This window comes from Camelus bactrianus, chromosome 13, assembly GCF_048773025.1.
Source record: "Camelus bactrianus isolate YW-2024 breed Bactrian camel chromosome 13, ASM4877302v1, whole genome shotgun sequence".
Lineage (NCBI taxonomy): Eukaryota > Metazoa > Chordata > Mammalia > Artiodactyla > Camelidae > Camelus > Camelus bactrianus.
This window is the reverse complement of record NC_133551.1, coordinates 7,504,570-7,521,612: the sequence shown is the minus strand read 5'-3', so window position 1 is coordinate 7,521,612 and position 17,043 is coordinate 7,504,570.

The following is a 17,043-nucleotide window of genomic DNA, read 5'->3' as shown; positions in this document are numbered from 1 at the left end:
AGAGAACTTCGTTCATCTAGCACTAAGGGAACGGGTTGCAGGAGACACTATTTCTCTGTTTTCTCAGTCTGTTTCCTAGTGCCGGTTTGAAGTTCCTGCAGTTTTTACTGTAAAACGGATTTGGAGCTAGAACCTCCCCATATATATGTATGGAATGGAGTTTGCAACTGAAAAGAAACTTTGTGTTCCCAACAAGCTAGGTGAAAGACGGCTTTCACACACACTTATCTCTGAGAACTGAGCAAGTGCAGTGACGTTCGTTCATCTAGCACCAATGGAACGGATTTCAGGAGACACATTTTCTCTGCTTTCTCAATCTGTTTCCTAGTGCCGGTTTGAAGTTCCTGCAATTTTCACTGTAAAACAGAGTTGGAGCTTGTACCTCCCCATATATATGTATGGAATGGAGTTTGCAACTGAAAAGAAACTTTGTGTTCCCAACAAACTAGGTGAAGGACGGCTTTCACACACAATTATCTCTCAGAACTGAGCAAGTGGAGAGACTTTCGTTCATCTAGCACAAAGGGAACGGGTTGCAGGAGACACTTTTTCTATGCTTTCTCAGTCTGTTTCCTAGTGCCGGTTTGAAGTTCCTGCCGTTTTCACTGTAAAACCGATTTGGAGCTAGTACCTCACCAGATATATGTATGGAATGGAGTTTGCTACTGAAAAGAAACTTTGTGTTCCCAACAAGCTATGTGAAGGACGGCTTTCACACACACTTATCTCTCAGAACTGAGCAAGTGGAGAGACATTCGTTCATCTAGCACCAAGGGAACGGGTTGCAGGAGACACTTTTTCTCTGCTTTCTCAGTCTTTATCCTATTGCCGGTTTGAAGTTCCTGCAGTTTTCACTGTAAAACCGAATTTGAGCTTGTACCTCCCAATATATATGTATGGAATGGAGTTTGCAACTGAAAAGAAACTTTGTGTTCCCAACAAGCTAGGTAAAGGACGGCTTTCACACACACTTATCACTCAGAACTGAGCAAGTGGAGAGACGTTCGTTCATCTAGCACCAAGGGAACGGGTTGCAGGAGACACTATTTCTCTGTTTTCTCAGTCTGTTTCCTAGTGCCAGTCTGAGGTTCCTGCAGTTTTCACTGTCAAACCGAGTTGGAGCTAGTACCTCCCTATATATATGTATGGAATGGAGTTTGCAACTTAAAAGAAACTTTGTGTTCCCAACAAGCTAGGTGAAGGACGGCTTTCACACACACTTATCACTGAGAACTGAGCAAGTGCAGAGACGTTCGTTCATCTAGCACCAATGGAACGGATTGCAGGAGACACATTTTCTCTGCTTTCTCAATCTGTTTCCTAGTGCCGGTTTGAAGTTCCTGCAATTTTCACTGTCAAACCGAGTTGGAGCTTGTACCTCCCCATATATATGTATGGAATGGAGTTTGCAACTGAAAAGAAACTTTGTGTTCCCAACAAGCTAGGTGAAGAACGGCTTTCACACACACTTACCTCTCAGAACTGAGCAAGTGGAGAGACGTTCGTTCATCTAGCACCAAGGGAACGGGATGCAGGAGACACTATTTCTCTGCTGTCTCAGTCTTTTTCCTAGTGCCGGTTTGAAGTTCCTGCAGTTTTCACTGTAAAACCGAGTTGGAGCTTGTTCCTCCCCATATATATGTATGGAATGGAGTTTGCAACTGAAAAGAAACTTTTTGTTCCTAACAAGCTAGGTGAAGTGCGGCTTTCACACACACTTATCTCTCAGAACTGAGCAAGTGGAGAGACTTTCGTTCATCTAGCACCAAGGGAACGGGTTGCAGGAGACACTTTTTCTCTGCTTTCTCAGTCTGTTTCCTAGTGCCGGTTTGAAGTTCTTGCATTTTTCACTGTAAAACCGATTTGGAGCTAGTACCTCACCAGATATATGTATTTAATGGAGTTTGCTACTGAAAAGAAACTTTGTGTTCCCAACAAGCTAGGTGAAGGACGGCTTTCACACACACTTATCTCTCAGAACTGAGCAAGTGGAGAGACGTTCGTTCATCTAGCACCAAGGGAACGGGTTGCAGGAGACACTTTTTCTCTGCTTTCTCAGTCTGTTTCCTAGTGCCGGTTTGAAGTTCCTGCAGTTTTCACTGTAAAACCGATTTGCAGCTTGTACCTCCCCTTATACATGAATGGAATGGAGTTTGCAACTGAAATGAAACTTTGTGTTCCCAACAACTAGGTGAAGAACGGCTTTCACACACACTTATCTCTCAGAACTGAGCTTGTACAGAGACGATCGTTCACCTAGCACCAAGGGAACGGGTTGCAGGAGACACTTTTACTCTGCTTTCTCAGTCTGTTTCCTAGTGCCGGTTTGAATTTCCTGCAGTTTTCACTGTAAAACCGAGTTGGAGTTTGTACCTCCCCATATATATATATGGAATGGAGTTTGCAACTGAAAAGAAACTTTGTGTTCCCAACAAGCTAGGTGAAGAACGGCTTTCACACACAGACATCTCTCAGAACTGAGAATGTACAGAGACTTTCGTTCATCTAGCACCAAGGGAACGGGTTGCAGGAGACACTTTTACTCTGCTTTCTCAGTCTGTTTCCTAGTGCCGGTTTGATGTTCCTGCAGTTTTCACTGTAAAACCGAGTTGGAGCTTGTACCTCCCCATATATATGTATGGAATGGAGTTTGCAACTGAAAAGAAACTTTGTGTTCCCAACAAGCTAGGTGAAGGACGGCTTTCACAAACACTTATCTCTCAGAACTGAGCAAGTGGAGAGGCGTTCGTTCATCTAGCAGCAAGGGAACGGGTTGCAGGAGACACTTTTTCTCTGCTTTCTTAGTCTGTTTCCTAGTGCCGGTTTGAAGTTCCTGCAGTTTTCACTGTAAAAAAGAGTTGGAGCTTGTATCTCCCCATATATATGTATGGAACGGTGTTTGCAACTGAAAAGAAACTTTGTCTTCCCAACAAGTTTGGTGAAGGACGGCTTTCACACACACTTATCTCTCAGAAATGAGCATGTACAGAGACGTTCATTCATCTAGCACCAAGGTAACGGTTTGCAGGAGACACATTTACTCTGCTTTCTCAGTCTGTTTCCTAGTGCCGGTTTGAAGTTCCTGCAGGTTTCACTGTAAAACAGAGTTGGAGCTAGTACCTCCCCATATATATGCAAGGATTGGAGTTTGCAACTGAAAAGAAACTTTGTGATCCCAACAAGCTAGGTGAAGGACGGCTTTCACACACACTTATCTCTCAGAACGGAGCAAGTGGAGAGACGTTCGTTCATCTAGCACCAAGGGAACGGGTTGCAGGAGACACTTTTTCTCTGCTTTCTCAGTCTGTTTCCTAATGCCGGTTTGACGTTCCTGCAGTTTTCACTGTAAAACCGAGTTGGAGCTTGTACCTCCCCATATATATGCATGGAGTGGAATTTGCTACTGAAAAGAAACTTTGTATTCCCAACAAGCTAATTGAAGGACGGCTTTCACACACACATATCTCTCAGAAATGAGCATGTACAGAGACGTTCGTTCATCTAGCACCAAGGGAACGGGTTGTAGGAGACACTTTTACTCTGCTTTCTCAGTCTGTTTCCTAGTGCCGGTTTGAAGTTCCTGCAGTTTTCACTGTAAAACCGAGTTGGAGCTAGTACCTCCCCATATATATGTATGGAATGGAGTTTGCTACTGAAAAGAAAATTTGTGTTACAAACAAGCTAGGTGAAGGACGGCTTTCACACACAATTATCTCTCAGAACTGAGCAAGTGGAGAGACGTTCGTTCATCTAGCACCAAGGGAACGGGTTGCAGGTGACACTTTTTCTCTGCTTTCTCAGTCTGTTTCCTAGTGCCGGTTTGAAGTTCCTGCAGTTTTCACTGTAAAACCGATTTGCAGCTTTTACCTCCCCATATACATGTATGGAATGGAGTTTGCAACTGAAATGAAACTTTGTGTTCCCAACAAGCTAGGTGAAGGACGGCTTTCACACACACTTAACTCTCAGAACTTAGCATGTACAGAGACGTTCGTTCATCTAGCACCAAGGGAACGGGTTGCAGGAGACACATTTACTCTGCTTTCTCAGTCTGTTTCCTAGTGCCGGTTTGAAGTTCCTGCAGTTTTCACTGTAAAACCGAGTTGGAGTTTGTACCTCCCCATATATATGTATGGAATGGAGTTTGCAACTGAAAAGAAACTTTGCGTTTCCAACAAGGTATGTGAAGTTCGGCTTTCACACACACTTATCTCTCAGAACTGAGCATGTACAGAGACGTTCGCTCATCTAGCACCAAGGGAACGGGTTGCAGGGGACACTTTTTCTCTGCTTTCTCAGTCTGTTTCCTAGTGACGGTTTGAAGTTCCTGCAGTTTTCACTGTCAAACCGAGTTGGAGCTAGTACCTCCCCAAAAACATGTATGGAATGGAGTTTGCAACTGAAAAGAAACTTTGTGTTCCCAACAAGCTAAGTGAAGGACGGCTTTCACACACACTTATCTCTCAGAACTGAGCAAGTGGAGAGACGTTCGTTCATCTAGCACCAAGGGAACGGTTTGCAGGAGACACTTTTTCTCTGCTTTCTCAGTCTGTTTCCTAGTGCCGGTTTGAAGTTCCTGCAATTTTCACTGTAAAAATTATTTGCAGCTTGTACCTCCCCATATACATGTATGGAATGGTGTTTGCAACTGAAATGAAACTTTGTGTTCCCAACAAGCTAGGTGAAGGACGGCTTTCACACACACTTAACTCTCAGAACTGAGCATGTACAGAGACGTTCGTTCATCTAACACCAAGGGAACGGGTTGCAGGAGACACTTTTACTCTGCTTTCTCAGTCTGTTTCCTAGTGCCGGTTTGAAGTTCCTGCAGTTTTCACTGTCAAACCGAGTTGGATCTTGTACCTCCCCATATATATGTATGGAATGGAGTTTGCAACTGAAAAGAAACTTTGTGTTCCCAACAAGCTAGGTGAAGGTCGGCTTTCACACACACTTATCTCTCAGAACTGACCATGTACAGAGACTTTCGTTCATCTAGCACCAAGGGAACGGGTTGCAGGAGACACTTTTACTCTGCTTTCTCAGTCTGTTTCCTAGTGCCGGTTTGAAGTTCCTGCAGTTTTCACTGTAAAACCGAGTTGGAGCTTGTACCTCCCCATATATATGTATGGAATGGAGTTTGCAACTGAATAGAAACTTTGTGTTCCCAACAAGCTAGGTGAAGACGGCTTTCACACACACTTATCTCTCAGAACTGAGCAAGTGGAGAGACGTTCGTTCATCTAGCACCAAGGGAACGGGTTGCAGGAGACACTTTTTCTCTGCTTTCTCAGTCTTTTTCCTAGTGCCGGTTTGAAGTTCCTCCAGTTTTCACTGTCAAACCGATTTGGAGCTAGTACCTCCCCATATATATGTATGGAATGGAGTTTGCAACAGAAAAGAAACTTTGTGTTCTCAACAAGCTAGGTGAAGGACGGCTTTCACACACACTTATCTCTCAGATCTGAGCAAGTGGAGAGACGTTCGTTCATCAAGCACCAAGGGAACGGGTTGCAGGAGACACTATTTCTCTGATTTCTCAGTCTGTTTCGTAGTGCCGGTTTGAAGTTCCTGCAGTTTTCACTGTAAAACCGTTTTGGAGCTTGTACCTCCCCATATATATGTATGGAATTGAGTTTGCAACTGAAAAGAAACTTTGTGTTCCCAACAAGCTAATTGAAGGACGGCTTTCACACACACATATCTCTCAGAAATGAGCATGTACAGAGACGTTCGTTCATCTAGCACCAAGGGAACGGGTTGTAGGAGACACTTTTACTCTGCTTTCTCAGTCTGTTTCCTAGTGCCGATTTGAAGTTCCTGCAGTTTTCACTGTAAAACCGAGTTGGAGCTAGTACCTCCCCATATATATGAATGGAATGGAGTTTGCAACTGAAAAGAAACTTTTTGTTCCCAACAACATAGGTGAAGGACGGCTTTCACACACAATTATCTCTCAGAACTGAGCAAGTGGAGAGACGTTCGTTCATCTAGCACCAAGGGAACGGGTTGCAGGAGACACTTTTTCTCTGCTTTCTCAGTCTGTTTCCTAGTGCCGGTTTGAAGTTCCTGCAGTTTTCACTGTAAAACCGATTTGCAGCTTTTACCTCCCCTTATACATGTATGGAATGGAGTTTGCAACTGAAATGAAACTTTGTGTTCCCAACAAGCTAGGTGAAGTACGGCTTTCACACACAATTATCTCACAGAACTGAGCATGTACAGAGACGTTCGTTCATATAGCACCAAGGGAACAGGTTGTAGGAGACACTTTTACTCTGCTTTCTCAGTCTGTTTCCTAGTGCCGGTTTGATGTTCCTGCAGTTTTGACTGTAAAACAGAGTTGGAGCTAGTACCTCCCCATATATATGTATGGAATGGTGTTTGCAACTGAAAAGAATCTTTGTGTTCCCAACAAGCTAGGTGAAGGACGGCTTTCACACACAATTATCTCTCAGAACTGAGCAAATGGAGAGACGTTCGTTCATCTAGCACCAAGGGAACGGGTTGCAGGAGACACTTTTTCTCTGCTTTCTCAGTCTGTTTTATAGTGCCGGATTGAAGTTCCTGCAGTTTTCACTGTAAAACCGAGTTGGAGCTAGTACCTCCCCAAAAACATGTATGGAATGGAGTTTGCAACTGAAAAGAAACTTTGTGTTCCCAACAAGCTAAGTGAAGGACGGCTTTCACACACACTTATCTCTCAGAACTGAGCAAGTGGAGAGACGTTCGTTCATCTAGCACCAAGGGAACGGGTTGCAGGAGACACTTTTTCTCTGCTTTCTCAGTCTGTTTCCTAGTGCCGGTTTGAAGTTCCTGCAATTTTCACTGTAAAAAGTATTTGCAGCTTGTACCTCCCCATATACATGTATGGAATGGAGTTTGCAACTGAAATGAAACTTTGTGTTCCCAACAAGCTAGGTGAAGGACGGCTTTCACACACACTTAACTCTCAGAACTGAGCATGTACAGAGACGTTCGTTCATCTAGCACCAAGGGAACGGGTTGCAGGAGACACTTTTACTCTGCTTTCTCAGTCTGTTTCCTAGTGCCGGTTTGAAGTTCCTGCAGTTTTCACTGTCAAACCGAGTTGGAGCTTGTACCTCCCCATATATATGTATGGAATGGAGTTTGCAACTGAAAAGAAACTTTGTGTTCCCAACAAGCTAGGTGAAGGTCGGCTTTCACACACACTTATCTCTCAGAACTGAGCATGTACAGAGACGTTCGTTCATGTAGCACCAAGGGAACGGGTTGCAGGAGACACTTTTTCTCTGCTTTCTCAGTCTGTTTCCTAGTGCCGGTTTGAAGTTCCTGCAGTTTTCACTGTAAAACCGAGTTGGAGCTTGTACCCCCCATATATATGTATGGAATGGAGTTTGCAACTGAATAGAAACTTTGTGTTCCCAATAAGCTAGGTGAAGTACGGCTTTCACACACACTTATATCTCAGAACTGAGCAAGTGGAGAGACGTTCGTTCATCTAGCACCAAGGGAACGGGTTGCAGGAGACACTTTTACACTGCTTTCTCAGTTTGTTTCCTAGTGACGGTTTGAAGTTCCTGCAGTTTTCACTGTAAAACCGAGTTGGAGCTTGTACCTCCCCATATATATGTATGGAATGGAGTTTGCAACTGAAAAGAAACTTTGCGTTCCCAACAAGTTATGTGAAGGTCGGCTTTCACACACACTTATCTCTCAGAACTGAGCATGTACAGAGACGTTCGTTCATCTAGCACCAAGGGAACGGGTTGCAGGAGACACTTTTTCTCTGCTTTCTCAGTCTGTTTCCTAGTGACGGTTTGAAGTTCCTGCAGTTTTCACTGACAAACCGAGTTGGAGCTAGTACCTCCCCATAAACATTTATGGAATGGAGTTTGCAACTGAAAAGAAACTTTGTGTTCCCAACAAGCTAGGTGAAGGACGGCTTTCACACACACTTATCTCTCAGAACTGAGCAAGTGGAGAGACTTTCGTTCATCTAGCACCAAAGGAACGGGTTGCAGGAGCCACTTTTTCTCTGCTTTCTCAGTCTGTTACCTAGTGCCGGTTTAAGTTCCTGCAGTTTTCACTGTAAAAACGTTTTGCAGTTTGTACCTCCCCATATACATGTATGGAATGGAGTTTGCAACTGAAATGAAACTTTGTGTTCCCAACAAACTAGGTGAAGGACGGCTTTCACACACAATAATCTCTCAGAACTGAGCAAGTGGAGAGACTTTCGTTCATCTAGCACCAAGGGAACGGGTTGCAGGAGACACTTTTTCTCTGCTTTCTCAGTCTGTTTCCTAGTGCCGGTTTGAAGTTCCTGCAGTTTTCACTGTAAAACCGAGTTGGAGCTTGTACCACCCCATATATATGTATGGAATGGAGTTTGCAACTGAAAAGAAACTTTGTGTTCCCAACAAGCTAGATGAAGGACGGCTTTCACACACACTTATCTCTCAGAACTGAGCAAGTGGAGAGAAGTTCGTTCATCTAGCCCCAAGGGAACGGGTTGCAGGAGACACTATTTCTCTGTTTTCTCAGTCTGTTTCCTACTGCCGGTTTGAAGTTCCTGCAGTTTTCACTGTAAAACCGATTTGGAGCTAGTAACTCCCCATATATATGTATGGAATGGAGTTTGCAACTGAAAAGAAACTTTGTGTTCCCAACAAGCTAGGTGAAAGACGGCTTTCACACACACTTATCTCTGAGAACTAAGCAAGTGCAGAGACGTTCGTTCATCTAGCACCAATGGAACGGATTGCAGGAGACACCTTTTCTCTGCTTTCTCAACTGTTTCCTTGTGCCGGTTTGAAGGTCCTGCAATTTTCACTGTAAAACCGATTTGGAGCTTGTACCTCCCCATATATATGTATGGAATGGAGTTTGCAACTGAAAAGAAACTTTGTGTTCCCAACAAACTAGGTGAAGGACGGCTTTCACACACACTTATCTCTGTGAACTGAGCAAGTGCAGAGACGTTCGTTCATCTAGCACCAATGGAACGGATTGCAGGAGACACATTTTCTCTGCTTTCTCAATCTGTTTCCTAGTGCCGGTTTGAAGTTACTGCAATTTTCACTGTAAAACCGAGTTGGAGCTTGTACCTCCCCATATATATGTATGGAATGGAGTTTGCAACTGAAAAGAAACTTTGTGTTCCCAACAAGCTAGGTGAAGGACGGCTTTCACACACAATTATCTCTCAGAACTGTGCAAGTGGAGAGACATTCGTTCATCTAGCACCAAGGGAACGGGTTGCAGGAGAGACTTTTTCTCTGCTTTCTCATTCTGTTTCCTAGTGCCGGTTTGAAGTTCCTGCAGTTTTCACTGTAAAACAGATTTGGAGCTACTACCTCACCAGATATATGTATGGAATGGAGTTTGCTACTGAAAAGAAACTTTGTGTTCCCAACATGCTAGGTGAAGGACGGCTTTCACACACACTTATCTCTCAGAACTGAGCAAGTGGAGAGACGTTCGTTCATCTAGCACCAAGGGAACGGGTTGCAGGAGACACTTTTTCTCTGCTTTCTCAGTCTTTTTCCTAGTGCCGGTTTGAAGTTCCTGCAGTTTTCACTGTAAAACCGAGTTGGAGCTTGTACCTCCCCATATATATGTATGGAATGGCGTTTGCAACTGAAAAGAAACTTTGTGTTCCCAACAAGCTAGGTGAAGGACGGCTTTCACAAACACTTATCTCTCAGAACTGAGCAAGTGGAGAGACGTTCGTTCATCTAGCACCAAGGGAACGGGTTGCAGGAGACACTATTTCTCTGCTTTCTCACTCTGTTTCCTAGTGCCGGTTTGAAGTTCCAGCAGTTTTGACTGTAAAACCGAGTTGGAGCTAGTACCTCCCCATATATATGTATGGAATGGAGTTTGCAGCAGAAAAGAAACTTTGTGTTCCCAACAAGCTAGGTGAAGGACGGCTTTCACACACACATATCTCTCAGAACTGAGCAAGTGGAGAGACGTTCGTTCATTAAGCACCAAGGGAACGGGTTGCAGGAGACACTTTTTCTCTGCTTTCTCAGTCTTTTTCCTAGTGCCGGTTTGAAGTTCCTGCAGTTTTCACTGTAAAACCGAGTTGGAGCTTGTTCCTCCCCATATATATGTATGGAATGGAGTTTGCAACTGAAAAGAATCTTTGTGTTCCCAACAAGCTAGTTGAAGGACGGCTTTCACACACACTTATCTCTCAGAACTGAGCAAGTGGAGAGAACTTCGTTCATCTAGCACCAAGGGAACGGGTTGCAGGAGACACTATTTCTCTGTATTCTCAGTCTGTTTCCTAGTGCCGGTTTGAAGTTCCTGCAGTTTTTACTGTAAAACCGATTTGGAGCTAGTACCTCCCCATATATATGTATGGAATGGAGTTTGCAACTGAAAAGAAACTTTGTGTTCCCAACAAGCTAGGTGAAGGACGGCTTTCACACACACTTATCTCTCAGAACTGAGCAAGTGGAGAGACGTTCGTTCATCTAGCACCAAGGGAACGGGTTGCAGGAGCACTTTTTCTCTGCTTTCTCAGTCTTTTTCCTAGTGCCGGTTTGAAGTTCCTGCAGTTTTCACTGTAAAACCGATTTGGAGCTAGTACCTCCCCATATATATGTATGGAATGGAGTTTGCAACTGAAAAGAAACTTTGTGTTCCCAACAAGCTAAGTGAAAGACGGCTTTCACACACACTTATCTCTGAGAACTAAGCAAGTGCAGAGACGTTCGTTCATCTAGCACCAATGGAAAGGATTGCAGGAGACACTTTTTCTCTGCTTTCTCAATCTGTTTCCTAGTGCCGGTTTGAAGTTCCTGCAGTTTTCACTGTAAAACCGATTTGGAGCTAGTACCTCACCAGATATATGTATGGAATGGAGTTTGCAACTGAAAAGAATCTTTGTGTTCCCAACAAGCTAGGTGACTGACGGCTTTCACACACACTTATCTCTCAGAACTGAGCAAGTGCAGAGACGTTCGTTCATCAAGCACCAAGGAACGGGTTGCAGGAGACACTTTTTCTCTGCTTTCTCAGTCTTTTTCCTAGTGCCGGTTTGAAGTTCCTGCAGTTTTCACTGTAAAACCGAGTTGGAGCTTGTTCCTCCCCATATATATGTATGGAATGGAGTTTGCAACTGAAAAGAAACTTTGTGTTCCCAACAAGCTAGGTGAAGAACGGCTTTCACACACACTTATCACTCAGAACTGAGCAAGTGGAGAGAACTTCGTTCATCTAGCACCAAGGGAACGGGTTGCAGGAGACACTATTTCTCTGTATTCTCAGTCTGTTTCCTAGTGCCGGTTTGAAGTTCCTGCAGTTTTTACTGTAAAACCGATTTGGAGCTAGTACCTCCCCATATATATGTATGGAATGGAGTTTGCAACTGAAAAGAAACTTTGTGTTCCCAACAAGCTAGGTGAAGGAAGGCTTTCACACACACTTATCTCTCAGAACTGAGCAAGTGGAGAGACGTTCGTTCATCTAGCACCAAGGGAACGGGTTGCAGGAGCACTTTTTCTCTGCTTTCTCAGTCTTTTTCCTAGTGCCGGTTTGAAGTTCCTGCAGTTTTCACTGTAAAACCGATTTGGAGCTAGTACCTCCCCATATATATGTATGGAATGGAGTTTGCAACTGAAAAGAAACTTTGTGTTCCCAACAAGCTAGTTGAAAAACGGCTTTCACACACACTTATCTCTGAGAACTAAGCAAGTGCAGAGACGTTCGTTCATCTAGCACCAATGGAACGGATTGCAGGAGACACTTTTTCTCTGCTTTCTCAATCTGTTTCCTAGTGCCGGTTTGAAGTTCCTGCAGTTTTCACTGTAAAACCGATTTGGAGCTAGTACCTCACCAGATATATGTATGGAATGGAGTTTGCAACTGAAAAGAATCTTTGTGTTCCCAACAAGCTAGGTGACTGACGGCTTTCACACACACTTATCTCTCAGAACTGAGCAAGTTCAGAGACGTTCGTTCATCAAGCACCAAGGGAACGGGTTGCAGGAGACACTTTTTCTCTGCTTTCTCAGTTTTTTTCCTAGTGCCGGTTTGAAGTTCCTGCAGTTTTCACTGTAAAACCGAGTTGGAGCTTGTTCCTCCCCATATATATGTATGGAATGGAGTTTGCAACTGAAAAGAAACTTTGTGTTCCCAACAAGCTAGGTGAAGGACGGCTTTCACACACACTTATCTCTCAGAACTGAGCAAGTGGAGAGACGTTCGTTCATCTAGCACCAAGGGAACGGGTTGCAGGAGACACTATTTCTCTGTATTCTCAGTCTGTTTCCTAGTGCCGGTTTGAAGTTCCTGCAGTTTTTACTGTAAAACTGATTTGGAGCTAGTACCTCCCCATATATATGTATGGAATGGAGTTTGCATCTGAAAAGAAACTTTGTGTTCCCAACAAGCTAGGTGAAGGACGGCTTTCACACACACTTATCTCTCAGAAGTGAGCAAGTGGAGAGATGTTCGTTCATCTAGCACCAAGGGAACGGGTTGCAGGAGCACTTTTTCTCTGCTTTCTCAGTCTTTTTCCTAGTGCCGGTTTGAAGTTCCTGCAGTTTTCACTGTAAAACCGATTTGGAGCTAGTACCTCCCCATATATATGTATGGAATGGAGTTTGCAACTGAAAAGAAACTTTGTGTTCCCAACAAGCTTGGTGAAAGACGGCTTTCACACACACTTATCTCTGAGAACTAAGCAAGTGCAGAGACGTTCGTTCATCTAGCACCAATGGAACGGATTGCAGGAGACACTTTTTCTCTGCTTTCTCAATCTGTTTCCTAGTGCCGGTTTGAAGTTCCTGCAGTTTTCACTGTAAAACCGATTTGGAGCTAGTACCTCACTAGATATATGTATGGAATGGAGTTTGCAACTGAAAAGAATCTTTGTGTTCCCAACAAGCTAGGTGAAAGTCGGCTTTCACACACAATTATCTCTGAGAACTGAGCAAGTGCAGAGACGTTCGTTCATCTAGCACCAATGGAACGGATTGCAGGAGACACAATTTCTCTGCTTTCTCAATCTGTTTCCTAGTGCCGGTTTGAAGTTCCTGCAATTTTCACTGTAAAACCGAGTTGGAGCTTGTACCTTCCCATATATATGTATGGAATGGAGTTTGCAACTGAAAAGAAACTATGTGTTCCCAACAAGCTAGGTGAAGGACGGCTTTCACACACAATTATCTCTCAGAACTGAGCAAGTGGAGAGACTTTCGTTCATCTAGCACCAAGGGAACGGGTTGCAGGAGACACTTTTTCTCTGCTTTCTCAGTCTGTTTCCTAGTGCCGGTTTGAAGTTCCTGCAGTTTTCACTGTAAAACGGATTTGGAGCTAGTACCTCACCAGATATATGTATGGAATGGAGTTTGCTACTGAAAAGAAACTTTGTGTTCCCAACAAGCTAGGTGAAGAACGGCTTTCACACACACTTATCTCTCAGAACTGAGCAAGTGGAGAGACGTTCGTTCATCTAGCACCAAGGGAACGGGTTGCAGGAGACACTTTTTCTCTGCTTTCTCAGTCTTTTTCCTAGTGCCGGTTTGAATTTCCTGCAGTTTTCACTGTAAAACCGAGTTGGAGCTAGTACCACCCCATATATATGTATGGAATGGAGTTTGCAACTGAAAAGAAACTTTGTGTTCCCAACAAGCTAGTTGAAGGACGGCTTTCACACACACTTATCTCTCAGAACTGAGCAAGTGGAGAGAAGTTCGTTCATCTAGCACCAAGGGAACGGGTTGCAGGAGACACTATTTCTCTGTTTTCTCAGTCTGTTTCCTACTGCCGGTTTGAAGTTCCTGCAGTTTTCACTGTAAAACCGATTTGGAGCTAGTACCTCCCCATATATATGTATGGAATGGAGTTTGCAACTGAAAAGAAACTTTGTGTTCCCAACAAGCTAGGTGAAAGACGGCTTTCACACACACTTATCTCTGAGAACTAAGCAAGTGCAGAGACGTTCGTTCATCTAGCACCAATGGAACGGATTGCAGGAGACACATTTTCTCTGCTTTCTCAATCTGTTTCCTAGTGCCGGTTTAAGTTCCTGCAATTTTCACTGTAAAACCGATTTGGAGCTTGTACCTCCCCATATATATGTATGGAATGGAGTTTGCAACTGAAAAGAAACTTTGTGTTCCCAACAAACTAGGTGAAGGACGGCTTTCACACACAATAATCTCTCAGAACTGAGCAAGTGGAGAGACGTTCGTTCAACTAGCACCAACGGAACGGGTTGCAGGGGACACTTTTTCTCTGCTTTCTCACTCTGTTTCCTAGTGCCGGTTTGAAGTTCCAGCAGTTTTGACTGTAAAACCGAGTTGGAGCTAGTACCTCCCCATATATATGTATGGAATGGAGTTTGCAACAGAAAAGAAACTTTGTGTTCCCAACAAGCTAGTTGAAGGACGGCTTTCACACACACTTATCTCTCAGAACTGAGCAAGTGGAGAAACGTTCGTTCATCAAGCACCAAGGGAACGGGTTGCAGGAGACACTTTTTCTCTGCTTTCTCAGTCTTTTTCCTAGTGCCGGTTTGAAGTTCCTGCAGTTTTCACTGTAAAACCGATTTGGAGCTTGTTCCACCCCATATATATGTATGGAATGGAGTTTGCAACTGAAAAGAAACTTTGTGTTCCCAACAAGCTAGGTGAAGGACGGCTTTCACACACACTTATCTCTCAGAACTGAGCAAGTGGAGAGAACTTCGTTCATCTAGCACCAAGGGAACGGGTTGCAGGAGACACTATTTCTCTGTATTCTCAGTCTGTTTCCTAGTGCCGGTTTGAAGTTCCTGCAGTTTTTACTGTAAAACCGATTTGGACCTAGTACCTCCCCATATATATGTATGGAATGGAGTTTGCAACTGAAAAGAAACTTTGTGTTCCCAACAATCTAGGTGAAAGACGGCTTTCACACACACTTATCTCTGAGAACTAAGCAAGTGCAGAGACGTTCGTTCATCTAGCACCAATGGAACGGATTGCAGGAGACACATTTTCTCTGCTTTCTCAATCTGTTTCCAGGTGCCGGTTTGAAGTTCCTGCAATTTTCACTGTAAAACCGAGTTGGAGCTTGTACCTCCCCATATATATGTATGGAATGGAGTTTGCAACTGAAAAGAAACTTTGTGTTCCCAACAAACTAGGTGAAGTACGGCTTTCACACACAATTATCTCTCAGAACTGAGCAAGTGGAGAGACTTTCGTTCATCTAGCACCAAGGGAACGGGTTGCAGGAGACACTTTTTCTCTGCTTTCTCAGTCTTTTTCCTAGTGCCGGTTTGAAGTTCCTGCAGTTTTCACTGTAAAACCGAGTTGGAGCTAGTACCAACCCATATATATGTATGGAATGGAGTTTGCAACTGAAAAGAAACTTTTTGTTCCCAACAAGCTAGGTGAAGGACGGCTTTCACACACATTTATCTCTCAGAACTGAGCAAGTGGAGAGAACTTCGTTCATCTAGCAACAAGGGCACGGGTTGCAGGAGACACTATTTCTCTGTTTTCTCAGTCTGTTTCCTAGTGCCGGTTTGATGTTCCTGCAGTTTTCACTGTAAAACCGATTTGGAGCTAGTACCTCCCCATATATATGTATGGAATGGAGTTTGCAACTGAAAAGAAACTTTGTGTTCCCAACAAGCTATGTGAAAGACGGCTTTCACACACACTTATCTCTCAGAACTAAGCAAGTGCAGAGACGTTCATTCATCTAGCACCAATGGAACGGATTGCAGGAGACACATATTCTCTGCTTTCTCAATCTGTTTCCTAGTGCCGGTTTGAAGTTCCTGCAATTTTCACTGTAAAACCGAGTTGGAGCTTGTACCTCCCCATATATATGTATGGAATGGAGTTTGCAACTGAAAAGAAACTTTGTATTCCCAACAAGCTAGGTGAAGGACGGCTTTCACACACAATTATCTCTCAGAACTGAGCAAGTGGAGAGACTTTCGTTCATCTAGCACCAAGGGAACGGGTTGCAGGAGACACTTTTTCTCTGCTTTCTCAGTCTGTTTCCTAGTGCCGGTTTGAAGTTCTTGCATTTTTCACTGTAAAACCGATTTCGAGCTAGTACCTCACCAGATATATGTATTTAATGGAGTTTGCTACTGAAAAGAAACTTTGTGTTCCCAACAAGCTAGGTGAAGGACGGCTTTCACACACAAATATCTCTCAGAACTGAGCAAGTGGAGAGACGTTCGTTCATCTAGCACCAAGGGAACAGGTTGCAGGAGACAATTTTTCTCTGCTTCCTCAGTCTGTTTCCTAGTGCTTGTTTGAAATTCCTGCAGTTTTCACTGTCAAACCGAGTTGGAGCTAGTACCTCCCCATATATATGTATGGAATGGAGTTTGCAACTGAAAAGAAACTTTGTGTTCCCAACAAGATAGGTGAAGGACGGCTTTCACACACAATTATCTCTCAGAACTGAGCAAGTGGAGAGACATTCGTTCATCTAGCACCATGGGAACGGGTTTCAGGAAAAACTTTTTCTCTGCTTTCTCAGTCTGTTTCTTAGTGCCGGTTTGAAGTTCCTGCAGTTTTCACTGTCAAACCGAGTTGGAGCTAGTACCACCCCACATATATGTATGGAATGGAGTTTGCAACTGAAAAGAAACTTTGTGTTCCCAACAAGCTAGTTGAAGGACGGCTTTCACACACATTTAGCTCTGAGAACTGAGCAAGTGGAGAGACGTTCGTTCATCTAGCACCAAGGGAACAGGTTACAGGAGACAATTTTTCTCTGCTTTCTCAGTCTTTTTCCTAGTGCCGCTTTGAAGTTCCTGCAGTTTTCACTGTCAAACCGAGTTGGAGCTTGTTCCTCCCCATATATATGTATGGAATGGAGTTTGCAACTGAAAAGAAACTTTGTGTTCCCAACAAGCTATGTGAAGGACGTCTTTCACACACACTTATCTCTCAGAACTGAGCAAGTGGAGAGAACTTCGTTCATCTAGCACTAAGGGAACGGGTTGCAGGAGACACTATTTCTCTGTTTTCTCAGTCTGTTTCCTAGTGCCGGTTTGAAGTTCCTGCAGTTTTTACAGTAAAACGGATT